Here is a 14,591-nt window from a genome sequence, read left to right on the forward strand (position 1 = left end):
TAAAACCTGGTTGGTGATTAACTTTCAAGGTGTGGTACTTGATTTGCACTTTAAGTGGAATAAGCATATAGTCCCGAGCTTTAAGCAAGCAGCAGGGAGCAGATCTGATGTTTGATAAACACAGAGTGCAGAACCAAATGTCCATATCTGACAGCTTCAAACGCCCGGGGCAAGATTTTGATGTGTTCCAAGCTTAAAAGAAGGACTTGAATACGCGATTGGTGGAGGAAGCCATGCCCTTCAAATCTGCATCTTCACAGATCTGTTTTCAAAGATGTAAAATATCACTGCAAAAAAAAAAAAAAAAAAAAAAAAAAATATATATATATATATATATATATATATATATATATGACACCAATGTGGAGAATGCCTGGTCCAATGACATGGGACATTCTGAACTCAGAGTTCATGTGATTTAAGGCCCATTTACGATCCCTTTGCGTACGAAATTGGTCCGTTTCAAGCCATGTTACCACCACTGATCACATGCTTCCATACGTTCTTATGTTGCTGTTGCTTTTCACCAATATATCCACCAGGGGGAGCAGCCCAGAGTCAAAAGAATATGACAAAGGCAAACCCCAAAACAAACATGGCGACTGTGGAAGAAGTATTGATCATGTACATCTCGCACAAAAGACGAAACAGAGGCAGCGTTGTAGGAGATCGTTAAATATATCGCAATTGGACAACAGATAATTTCCGCCATTATTATGACTTCTTCGTGTCCTATTATAGCTAAATATCGGGTAGTAACAGAAACACTGGCCCCCCCACGGTTTCCAGCGGTACTGCTTCGTTTGCTCTGTATCTGTAAGCTTTGTGGAAGAAATACAGACATAGGTGCAGAAATACGAACAACATGAAGGCAGAGCACGGACAGACGGCTCCGCCCGTATCTGGATCTGTACGTAACATTGAACATAAATAGGCCTTAAGAGTGAGTAAACGTGGACTGTTTACTGACAAACTGCCTCAGTGAGTGCTAGAGACATTTACGAAAAAGCACCATTGATATCCATATTTAATAGTCCCTTTGATAAAATAATGCTGTTCCTTTCACTTGGATCTTCCTTTAATAAATCATTTAGCATTTTACGGAATTAAGCTACAAAGAGCTGCACAGAATTAGCAGCGGTGGTGTAAACACACCCAGAGGCTTTTCATCTTGCATTTGTGCGTCGCACTTTGTTGCTTTTGATATATGTGATTATTACACCTGTTCACAAAGCAGACTTGCTCAAAGAGACTCCTCAAAAATTCTGCAGACACTTTGCACTAAATTTCTCTTGTCAGCATTGCAGTTTCCTGTACAAACTGAGCGTACACCGTCTACATGTGCTGTGTCGCAGCTAAAAACAAACAGCGACTGCTGGCTCGAGCAGCTTTTGTTGCTTGGAGCTTTTATCAGAGGAGTGATTCTGAGGTCACAGGATGCTACATTATTGTGCCGTGCACAACAAAGGACTCCACACTGAGATGGTGCACATACAATTTTTTGCGAGTCTGTTCTTCATGTCTACATTCAGCAACAATGACAACTATCCCAGCAAATGGATGTTAAACATTCCTAATATGAGGGAGGTGCACGTTACGTTGTGGCTTTAAAATCAAAGATTTGCAGTTATTTATTTATTTATTTATGTTTTGAAACAGCAGGTTGGGTTGTTAAATTCTCTGATGGTTGCTTGGCACTATGTGTGTCAGTTCCACGAATGAAGACCGTAAAGTACTTTGATTCGTGAGGTCAATCCATGGTCAATGAAGAACCATTGTTCCTCACAACCGGTGGAGCCGATGTGCTGGAGTTTTTATTGCTATCAGACAATGTGTATTCCATTTATTTTAAATAACTAAATATGAGTAAAAATATACAGTAATAACACTGTATTTAAAATTACAGCTACCACCAACTGCGCTTTTATTTTCTTTTCTCTCTGCTTTGTGGACCAGTATTCATGGAATTTGTTAGAACCTTCGCGACATTTGAAAGAGGCTGTGAAAATGCAGTCAAATACAGCAAGTGCGCACTTTTTTTCCTTTCATTTAAGACGTCTACCATCCTCATAATCACGAAGAGGAGGCCAACGCGAAGTTCATTATCCATTTTAAATGCATATCTTCGATGCACTTGAACTCAATTAATCCAAATGGTTTCGCATCCAGTTACAGGTGCACTGATGAAATTACCAGTGATGAGTTTAATTGAGTCGATCAGAAAAATCTGTGTTTTTATTATAGTACGAATAAGTAATAACATTATTGTTAATAATAACTGTAACAGCAAAGATAAATTCAAATGTATACAGAGAGAGAAGATAAAGAAACAATACATTATTATATATTATAAAAGGAAAAAAAAAACTACAAAAAAAAAAAAAAAAAAAACAGATTATTTTCCGATACAGATAATAGACTTTGCAGTTATTTACAGTTATTTATGTGTCGCAAATCTGTTAAAAATAAAACTTTTTTTTTCTCTGATTTAACAAATCTATGAAATGAATATCTCGGCCTGTTCTCACTTGTTTTTTCTTTTCTCCATGTCTTATTTCATCCATCCTTTTATCAGGAACCAATGTTGAAGTCCACTTGACAAACAAACTGGACGTTCTCTGAGCCATGAAAGACTCATATTCAATGCCTTCGGTCACTTGGAATGGCCGCCGTTTTACCAGTGTAACAATCTGAAAAGGGTTTTCTCCTCAGTTGAGCCATTAAAGGCAACCTTGAATCGACTGTGTTCTGGATTTAATGCAATGGAATCATGAGGAAACTCTATAAGACCTTGTGCCTTTCATGTCCCTTTATGTTAACAGTTTTCTGTGTACTGTGCTCAGTAGTAGTCAAATAAGTCATTCATTTCCAATTGCGTTTTTTTTTTACCCATCGATGGTTCTTCAATAGCTGAATCAACTAGCCAGGTGAATGAATATGGCTCAGTGGCTGCTTTAAAACACATTTAAATTGGTGAAGATGGCTGTAGAGTGGGCAGCTGGGAGGTTGTTGAAAAGAAGCACATACATACGCGGGAAGTTGAAATCATTAGGACTGACTCTCTCCATCCTCTCCACGAAGAGACGCTGTGGCTGAAGTGCTCATTGAAGCATATAGTGTTCACTGCAGGACATTCCTGGGAACCTGAACTTTGGGTGGAACATCCATTTTGCATTTTCACTGACTTCACAACTTGACTTGAACAACTTTTTTGGTCCACAACTGCATGCAGCTGTCTGTGGATAGCTAAACACACGTCCTCTAAAGTATACTAACATAAAAAACGTTTATTTTTCAGGACTATAAAATGGTATAAATGTATTATTACAAATACACTTAAAGGGCAAACTCACTACTTACTTCCCATGGACCCTAGAAGGAACCTATGCCCCGACTGTTTTTCCGATCAATAAAGCAGGTGGACAAAATTCCAGCTGACAAATGCTGGTAAAATATAAAAGGAATAATGACATAAACGTGCTAAAATATACATGGCACTGAGTGAAATGATTTGAAAATTTCACTGAAGAATCTTTAAATGTGCTGCTGAGACTCAATCGTGATATGCAAAGAGACTCATGATCCACCGTGAATGAAGACATTCTTCTTCCTTCCTCGCTCATGAATGCGTGATTATTTTTTCCAATCCCCACGGTGTATTTGACAAGTGGTACTTCCATTCCAACAGGCTTTAAAATCTGGAAGTAGCGGACACTGACAGCCTTAACTACTACAACCAAGCCCATTCCCTCCTGGCTTGGAGTGTAATAGAAAATCTTGATATGGCCAGCCAGGGGCGAAGACCGCCACCTCCACACTCATAAAGGAAACAGATGAGGACCCATTCCATTCGCCAGCATTGGGCAGATGTGACAAGAAAGGCTTCAAGAAAATGAAGCACGAGCTCCTGTTTTTAAGCTGTGAACCCCACTGTTTTAGTTTTCTCCTGAAAGTCTCCATGTTTTTCCTCAGTGTACTGCTCATATATCCCTACTTTAAATTCCCAAATAACCTTGAAGGCAGCGGCAGTGAATATACATACCACTTGGGGATCCAGGGAGCCTCTTTGTCATTATGGGCCGTTAAACAGTAAATCTGGAAACTCGATTGCAGGGCAGTGAGCTGTAGCGGGGTCGACGGAGGTTGCGATGGATGCGGGATTGACATCATTGGTAGTTAAATGCAACAGAAGAGGGGGGATATTCATATTTGACTTCGATTCAATTGGATTTGATCAGGCTCAGTAAGAAGCGCTTACAAGCCGCGGGTGGGTTTGAAGGAGGGGCAGTCGGACGCTTGGATGGGCAGCCAATCTCTGTATCACCAAAGTGACAAACACATTTGAGTTTATTAACAGCTAATGTGGAGGGTGGCAGAGGAGATTTCAAGTTGTTTATTGGGAGAAAATAAGAGTGAGGGAGTGAAGCAAATGAATGTATGCAGATGGAGAATCAATGCGGTTTGCAGCAATGGCAAACCCAGTTCAAGGTGAGTGTTGATCGGCTCAGAGATTATCAGAGTGACTGTTCCTGTTTAACCCCTAACTATTTTCGTTTTGTTTTCAACACATTTTGACCCCAATGATAGTGATGGTAGCAGGTGAGGAAAAAAGTGTGTGAAAATATTCTGGGTGTCAGAAGTTAAAATATTTTTTGGGAAGTGTGGAGGCAGGGATTTTTCAGAAGATGGGTGCCACATCAAAATAGCCTCTATACCCTGTCTGTCTGTCCTGGCAATGAAAAACATTGCAAAACCACCTAAAGTCTTCAACAACAAAATGTAATTCATCCCCACTGTTCTGCCTTAAGGTGGGCATTTTTTTTTTATTTCTCCAGTTATTATTGTGAGTGTGTCTTCAACTTTATTCACACAGAGAATTCAATCATCATTCCCTGTGGACAGTTGGACCCTCAGCTCAAATTTGTAATTTGAACTGAATTTGAACCTGAAACAGCGACAAAACTAAATCTAAATACAGTGGAACCTCGGTTTTTGAACGTCCCAGACTTCAAACAAATTGGAGTTTGAACAAATATTTCGAGATTTTTTTGGTCCGGATTTCAAACGAAAATCCAGAACTCCAACGCCCCCGAAAAAAACGGAAAAACATAACCTGCGCGGACTGATCAGCTGACCCACGACGCGCTTTGTGATTGTGTATAACGCAGCCTCTGTATGCAGACGTGTCCCGTTAGCTACATTTACTGACTGTTTTTTCTTCATATTGAGGTGTCAAACCTTTCCTGTCTCCACACTGGACCGTGGTAGAGTGTCACAGGGGAGGTGCTGGCTCTCCACACCTCTCCTCCAGGGTTTGATGTCCTGTTGTGGGCTGGAGCTGGGACAGGGATGAGGCGAGTCTGGGACAGAGCGTGACTTGGTTTATGACTTTGTCACAGCCAAACTGCACAGAAGCGCACATTCAGAGCTGGACACGCACCGGGCACCTCTTCACTTCTGGAGAGACCTCACTCACTCGGCAACCCCTCCCACGTGCAGCGGCCACACACATAGAGGAACAGCGCACCTGCAGCAGACACTCTACATTCACTCCTACAAAAGACTATTTTAAGGCTTGGAACGCATTCTTTCTTTTTCCATTCATTGTAATGGGAAAAATCGATTCAGATTTCGAACAATTCGCTTCTCGAACGGCCGTCTGGAACGGATTGTGGTCGAGAACCGAGGTAACACTGTAGCAGTTTCATTAGAAAGATCTTACAGTGCAGTTTTATCATATTTGTACACCAATTGTATGTGTGCTTTGTTATTATTATTAGTGGTATATATTATTTAGATATTATTTGCTATATTTTGTATTATTATTAACAACAATAATAATAAGTTAGCCAGGTGAATGAATAATGTGGCTATTATTATTACTATTATTACTATTATTATCCCAGTGACTAGTGGCTTTTAACGCCTGAATCCATTCTCATAGTACACATCACGCACTCACATGAGTCAACAGGAGTACAACTAACTGAGCCTCCTAGTTTGTGCAACTAAACCACAAGCGGCATCTCATGACACAGTGTCTTGAAATTAGAACACAGTGTCATGAACCCAACATTACTGCTTCATGATACCTCATCGACCCATCACTACAATAAAGTGAGATGTTGGCTAGGTGTGCGAAGCACATTTCATTGTGTATTTATTGTGTAGTTAATGGTAAATATTATCAATTGCTACATATTTGGTCCACAATTTTATATTCAATATACGTAGTATGCTCAAAAAAATGCTGAGAGAAAACTGCTTTTTTAAACTAGTAGAATCCTATTTCAGTCTCAGGGTCTTGGCAGAGTTAACTGTTTTTTTTTCTTTCTTTTTTGGAATCGTGCAACGAGTGCAATCCAAAGCTCTTAAACAAGTTTGAATAAACACTTCAAAATGTCTTTGATTCTTCAGGTGGATTCAGGCCCAAACAAATTAGCCACCATTAAAAATATTTAGCCGTTATTTTTACCAAGCATCTCAAATTGGAGAAAAAAAAACATAATAAAACTGAGTATAAAAATAAATATTTTGTTGTCGACGAGTAGAGAAAATAAATGTTTTGTACTTCTGTCTATTTGAAAGCTCCATGAATGTTTCATTCCGTCACACGTACACTCATCCACCTGACAAAAAAAATTTGAGAGCAAATTGTTGACAAGTCGACTGAATTCAATTTGGTTAAGGTCAGGTGATTTGACAAGACGAGAAACAAAGGATGAGGATCCAAGCCTGGCTCACTATCGCTGTCTAATTGAGCTGCATGATTGAGAATATTTTCCCTTAAGAGAACTAAAAACAAATTGAGAATGGGTATAAACATGATTGAAATTGCAATCATGATGTTGTCTCCGCCGGTCGTAATCAGGGTTGTTCTTCCCGTTCCAGTTCCTCGTCATGCATTTTAATGCAGCAGCTGAAGGCGAAACAAGAAGAAAAAAAAAGAAGGGTGAATGTATTGCATATGGATATTGAGGCTGACTAAAAAAAAACGCAATGAGAAAAAATGTAAACATTTTTGCTTGTTACTTTTTTCCTCATCCGCACGTCACTGCACCAGAGAGTAAACTACACCAGGGGTTCTGAACCTTTTCGATCTCAGGGTCCACCTCTTCCAGAACAAATGGCTCCATTCAAGGAATAGAACAGACTCGTTGCTTTTTGCGTTGCAATTCATTTGTGTTCAATAACCATACCATGTTAACTAAACCTTGTGAAATGACATGAAACCACGTGATCACCACAAATATATTTGTCGTGGAAAAGTCAACCAGCAGCAGAACCAGGTGCAAGTCACATTCATCATATTTACGAGAGAAAAGCAGAGCAAAAAAATACTGTTGGAAAATTGGATAAACTGCATGTCAAGAAAAAAGTTTGAATAAAATAAATATAATAAAACAAAGTCTAAATATCACCAAATATTTTCATAAATAAGATAAGTAAAGTGTAAATGAAAGTATCGCCATTTTAAAAACTGCTCCAATGGATGTTACTGTTGGGGGCGCCATCACTTTCTTTATCTTTTTTTTTTCTTTTCTTCATAGTTGCCAACTATCAAAAATTTGCAGCGGTCACATCAATTCAATGACACACTATGCCACCATATGCGGCAAGTGTGAAAACTGAGCATCTCATGGGCCAGAGGTGTGGAACAAAAAAAAGTTGTAGCGGGCCTCTAGGGGGCGCTCGTGGCCCAACTATGGTTAAGAATCACTGAGCTGGAGACAATAACCGAACTACCTCATGTGGCAGCTTGATGTTACGAAGAGACGGAACATGCAGCAATGAATGAAAAGACCTCCGCTTTCAGTGGGGTTACATGAACTATAACGCGACTTCAGACTCTCCCACCCCAAGAATTAGCCTACAATAATAGAACAACGGCACGCCCTGCATCTATTCGCTGGGTTCTGGTAGCCGCCCCAGGAGTCCCACAAATCAGTTCGGCCCCAGCCTTTGGCTCTACAGCTCCCTACTCTCTGGGGTTCCATCACTGAGTTCTCCATTAGCTTTGACTATGACTCAGGGTTCGTTCACTCTCTTGGCTGTCCGAAAAGACAACGCAATATTCAACGGCCAGAGAAGCATTAAGTCATGACAAGTGCAAATAAATCATTGAGGCACGATGAACACTTCTCACTGGTGTCAAGACAAAAGGTTATTTGTGTTAAGCAGTCCATTGATTCCTGCGTAAGATTCTAGACTGAAGGGCTTTCGCTGAATCATTCCATTCAAATGCTCAATGATAAATCTTTAAAAATGTGTTAGGACTTCTCTTTTTTATTGTTTGCATGCTTTTTCTGTTGTTTTTGTTTCAGGTCAAAAATTATGAAAAGAATAATAAATCTTTTGAGATTGTTTTGAAAGAAAGCAGAAATTTGAAAAGTTGTGTTTTCTGTTTTGGGAATGTAAACGAAAAATTTAAAAAAAGTACAGATACCAAGGGACCCTGCTGTCCGTACTCTGCGTTCATTTCGTCAGCATTTCTTCATGTTTCCACAAATCTGACAGATATAGACCAAACGGAGCAGTACCACCAGAAACCGTAGGGGGCAGTGTTGCCGTTACTACCCGATATGGAGCTCAAATGAAACACGAAGAAGACATAACAGTGGCAGAAATTCTCCACCCATCAGTCCCGATATATTTAACACCCTCCCATCGCCTCCCACAAAGCTGCTTCTATTTGCGTCTTGTGTGCAAGAGGTACATTATCAATACCTCTTCAACAGTTGCCATGTTTGTTTTGGAGTTTGTCGTTGTCATAAACCTTTGTCTCTGGGTTGCACCCTCTGGTGGATATATTGCCGAACAGCAAAATTACTGTACGGTAAGGTTTAGGTTTATTTATTTATCCTTGGAACATTATGGCACGTAGCCCTTGTATTGTTTGTCTTTGTTTATAAAGATGTCTTCCTTATTGACTTCTCTAGTTTCATTGTGAGTGGGATTCATTCCAAGCGCAGTGCATCAGCAGGAGCTTTAAGCTGTCAGTTAACTCTGACTGCTCAGACCTCATCCTTCCTCTTTCAACTTTGATTTGACCGCAGCCATTAGCCCACTGCTTGTACACTTTCCAGAGCATCTCCACCAGCCTCACAGCGCCTTCTCCCCCTGCGTTCTCGACGGTGGACTTTCCTCACGGGTGAGGTGATTCTTAACCAGGAGGTTTCTTGGGTCAGCCCAATTACAAGATCAAAATGTCACGCAAGCCTCCTGAATGTTGAAAGCTGGCCGGGGTGCTAATGAGTAGTTGCGTAATGAGAGGTCTTGCCATTCGAAGACGCAAGCAAATATGTGGACATGAAAGCACGAGCAGATACACAGGCATTAGCATTAACCATCTGCGTCTGCCATGTGTCTGTCTTTGACTCAATCCATGGCAGAATCGGCCTGAGTTCTTTCATGCTGCAATGCTTAGCTTTGGACGGCAGGCTTCATTTAGCCTTGTGAGTCCTTCTTTTAACCGTCTTCATAGGTGTGTAATGATCATTTTTCAGAGGTCAAGGAAACAACGGAAAATAATACACTTTTTTTTTTATTTTATGAAGGATACATGTTCATTTCTGCTGTGTGGACGTATTGTCTTGGTGCTAAAGCAAGCAAAAAGGAGAGAAGGGGGACGTTCGGGCTTAAGGAGGAAGAAGGCGGCTACATTTACAGGTTGTCGTCTGTTGTGTGGTTATAATATTAATGCAGTCATGGGGCAGGGTTGATGTGCGCCCCCTATATTATGTGATTCATCTGACCAGCCCTGTCTGTAGAATCCTATGCAGCGGGAAACAAGCAGTGTGGAGCTGAGGATGTGTCGATAATACACGATCGAACACACAGGAGGAAATACACCTAGCACACACGGCAAAGCCTCAAACACATTCACAATATTGTCACATCACATCCAGCAAAAATAATGACTGACAAGCGACACGTATTCCATGGATGGCATTTTCTATCATTTCCTCCCGTCGTGCCTGTGCCCTTGATGGCTTAAGGATCTGTTTGAGTGTAGGCTGTCTTTGCTTATACCGCTTCCTTTTGGAGATTATGCAAATGTGTGTATTCATACATATGCAAGGAGCCATGTCTATCACTGCCTTTGTCTCCACGCTCCTCGCCCTTCGTATTAATATTAGGCTCTCCCGTGGCAGTGGGAATGGGACAGATCTTAGAAGGAAATGAGGAAGAGGTATAAATAAAAAGAGGTCATTGTTGTCAGAGGCGGATGAGGTGCTGGAAATTACTGCAGGAGAGCACATGTGAGGTGCACTTTACGGCGAGGGGAAGAATAAATGGTGTAGGGGAGACGGGCAGGCAATTCTTGAGCAGAGGGGAAATGAGAGAGGGAGGGGGTCGTGGGTCTGAGTCAGGGCATGAATAAGCGGAGGGGGCATGACTTGATGTCACTCAGTTTGAGTGGAGTTTAACAAATCGGACGTACTGTACCATAGCCATGCCGGATACGCCGGCTTAAAAATATGTATTTGCATACGGTTACATTTGCATCTGTTTGTTGTTCCACTTGTGTTTATGATGCTCAGTTTTGGAAAAAAAAATTGTATTGCAGTATGTTTTGACTAACTTGTACTAATATAAACATGAAATGTCACTTCAACTGAGTTGTTATTACATGTTTATTCATGTTTTATTATTATTGAAACATGGATCACATTCTTAAATGAAGCTGCTTCTTTGGGCTGTTGGTTTACGGGGTTTCCACCAACAGTTTCCACTGAATTCTGTGTAGAGAAAGTACTTTCTTTCTATTTCTTTATTTTGTTATTATTTATTGATTTATTTGTTGAATAATTATGATGCAATAATTGTATATAAAAAATATATAATAAAATATATCATGTATATTTTTGTGTATAAACCAAAACATCCACGATGAAGCACCTGTCATGGTAGACGTCAAATTTGACTTTGAAAAATCCACATGTTAGAAACACAAAATATATTTTTCCATACACTTCCACTGTGATGTGGAAGTAAAGTGATCGTTCTGATGTCAAATATTGCAATACAACTGATCGTGATTAAGTATGACTCAGACCATGAGTGAGGCACAAGCAAGAGGAATTGAGAGGCTGAAATAAACCGGGTTTATTTACAAAAACACAAATGCCACTAAAGTACAACACAAGCAACTCAGGCAGTCTCAAACAGAGCAAACACAGTAGTACAGATATACCAGTAAAGAGGAGCTATGAAACAAGAGAACAAAGATTTAGAACAGACTCGCAATAAGGCTACTCTAATATGGCGCTATGACAGAAATGCTATTTTATTTTATTTTATTTTATTTTATTTTATTTTATTTTATTTTATTTTATTTTATTTTATTTTATTTTATTTTATTTTATTGTCAGCACATTATTCCAAAGCAGGATCTGACAACACAACAAAGCGAGAGACTACAGCGTATCGTGATGTTGGAACAGTCACGGTCTGGCACTGCATTAACCTCCAGCTTCTCTTTACGAGGTGGTGGTCCAATATGAGTTGCAGCTTCTATCGCGTCTGCCACTGTCAAGACGCACAAAAACCAACACTGGGGCTGACAAAAATAAGAGCGTGGCGGAAGGACCTGTGACACTTGACTCTTCGCTTGCCTCTAAATTATTCTTGCTTTGCTTATTTTTGTTGACGCCAAATTCTATGGGATCAAATTCAAATTTAGCAAATCCACTCCGAAACAGAGAGACACATGTTTATTAAAGCGCTGCGCTCCTGCTGTGCATCGTTCAAAATGAAAGGTTACACACCAGATAGAGGAATCTGACACACATCCCTGTGCACACAAGGCCGTAAACATCCGCTAATCCATTCTCTCACTCATGCACACACTCTCCAAAACTCATACACACCACGCCGCACCCCACTTCTGTTTAGGGAAAAAAGTAATTACTTTCTCTCCGTGCCTCAATGCCTTCAAAAGCCTCTGTGGGGCGATTCCCCTGTGAGCCAGTGAAATTCACTTAAACAGCTTTTGAGAGAGTAAGCAGTCTTATTGTTGCACACTGAAACTTTGATTGGAAAGGGGGGGGGGGTTGGCAGGGTGGGGTGGGAGAGGGCAGAGGAAGATTGGGCAAAATAAAACTGTTGGCCTGGTATGATATCCCTCAGTCATGTCTCCACTTTATTTCCCGCCACTTCACAGGCACTTAAGACTTTGGCAGGTAACACTATAGGAGCCGATGCAAAAACCGAGCGCGTGTGAGGAGCTAGGTGTGCGTGTGCTGCATCATTAAAAATCTATTTCTCCGCAGCCCTTCAGACGCACTTTTTTCGCTACACAACCTTGGAAGCGGGCGACTCCCTTAATGTTGACTTTGCTTGCTGCAGCCACCTGTTTGAGCGCCTCAAGTCGCATCAAAGTCAAACTCAAAGCAAGTGTCTTCCACAGATGCGCGCTGGGGAAAACTTAAAGGAGAAGAAGCTAAATAAACTAATGGAGCTGAAATTAAAGGGATTTACTGTCCCTCGGCACACAAGTTCCTTCTCAGATCACTCTCTATATGTACTGCGCTACTAACAGAAAGGACAAAGGATTGGGTATCAACGCTACACTGGTCTTATGAGAGTCACAAGCCTGATATTTTATGGTGTCCATGTAGTGGGAACTGGTCTGTCTGCTAGGTAATACTGCCTTGGAACTGCATGGCAGTTATGAGATACAATGAAGTAACTATTAACTCAAGAAAAGTAGACAGGAAATTATAATGATAATGGATTTCTGCTGCACATCGTAACCCCAAATCACCTTTGTGGATTGTCACGCGGGAGGGATTGCCTATGCATCAACATGCAACGTGGATGGCTGACTTAAGGTGAAATTATTTGCCCTTTACGAACAAAAATGTACCCATCCATTTCAAAGCAATGTCACCCATCACCATGTGTTTTGTGCATTGGTATTGCTGTTCACCAAGATATCCACCAGGGGGCGCATTCCATCATCAAAAGTTTATGACGACAATCTCCAAAACAATATCCAGAAACTGTGGTAGATGCATCGATAACGTACCTCTTATATAAAAGACAAAACAAAGGCAGCAGTGTAAAGGATGCGTCGGTCGGTGACACCATTAAATATATCGCGACTGGGCGACAGAGGGTTGCGTATCGGGTCGTAAACAGCAACATGGTTTCCAGTGGTACGGGTCCGTTTTGGACATATCCGTAAGCATTGTGGCAACGAAATACGGCAGAAATGAACACAGAGCACCGACAGAAGGCAGCAGGAAGTATTGGAAGTGTCGCGACCGCAAATCATGATGTCAAGAACCAGTAATTTCCAGTTTATTTTCTGTCTTCTTTTGCTTATGAAGCAAACAAAAAGAGTAGCAGTTCTGACAGAAAATTTCATCACCGTTTTTTTTTTTTTTTTTTAATCACGACACGACTATTTTGACACATCCTTCCACCAGTTGAATATAGAGCAACAAGCAAGTACTGCAACTAATGGTGTCCAGCGTTCCAGTGGCTACTTCCAACAAGAGCAACGCAGAATGAAAAAAAGATGGGATTATGGATTTAGTGAACATGAGTGAGTTTGCTCCACTCCAAAGCCCCTCCGGTAAGAAGATCCATGTCTAATAGAACCTTTGGGAAGTCGGGGAATCCGAGATTTGCATTATTGATGTACAGCCAACAAATCTGCGGTGACTTTGCTGATAATCTCATTTGAATTTGATGAAACATACGAGATGGAGCTTGTTTTCCCCGCCAAAGAAGACATGTGATGGTCTGTGTTTATGTGTCTTTCAGCAAAACAACTACAATTTCCATCGGATTTTCAGGTGATGCTGATAATAGGACACAAGGAATTTATTTTTGAGTTCTTCCAAATTGCCATCTGAAACTTTTGAAGGGTTTGTTTGTCAAGAAAGAAGCAACAACCTTGTGTTTTCGCGAGCTCTTGAGCAATACTGTTACCTTCTGCCCCATTGAGCTCATTTGAATTTGACTTTTAAAGATAAAAATGATATTTAAAAAAAAAATAAATGTCATTATAAAGCAACTCTTTACTGGCAAGATGCACCTGTTGTTTTGTAGTCCAAAAATTGAGACTGACATTTGGAGACTTTTCTTATTCTCACACGCTCCAAAAAAAAAAAAAAAAAAAAAAAAAAAAGACAATGAGCACCATGAATTTTCATCTGGCAATTATAATAAGTGATGGTTCGAACACCGAGGTTACAGTTCAACTCATTTGCATGACGTTGACAATGAGGAGGTGAAAAGTCTTAGTACTTCATTGGTAATATATATGCAAGGCGAGGAATAGCAGCCCAGTTGAACATGCAAAGTGTGCTTGATTTCTCTGCTTGGTCGCTGCTGTGCCTCGACTCTACGGTTCTCTCACTGGTTCTGCTCATCCTTAGAAATGAAAACAATGCTGGAAATAGGATGCTAGGCAACGAGTATGTTGTTAATGGGTATCCACGCCGCCATACAACCGTGTGTGTGTGTTTGTTTAAGCATATCTGTCCGAGTGAGCAACACTTTTGGGGAAAACACCTCCTTCTGGTGCCTTTATGCCTTTGTAGGACTCTTTTGTGGACCCCAAAAGGTTAAGCCTC

This window comes from Synchiropus splendidus, chromosome 2 (assembly GCF_027744825.2).
Source record: "Synchiropus splendidus isolate RoL2022-P1 chromosome 2, RoL_Sspl_1.0, whole genome shotgun sequence".
NCBI lineage: Eukaryota > Metazoa > Chordata > Actinopteri > Syngnathiformes > Callionymidae > Synchiropus > Synchiropus splendidus.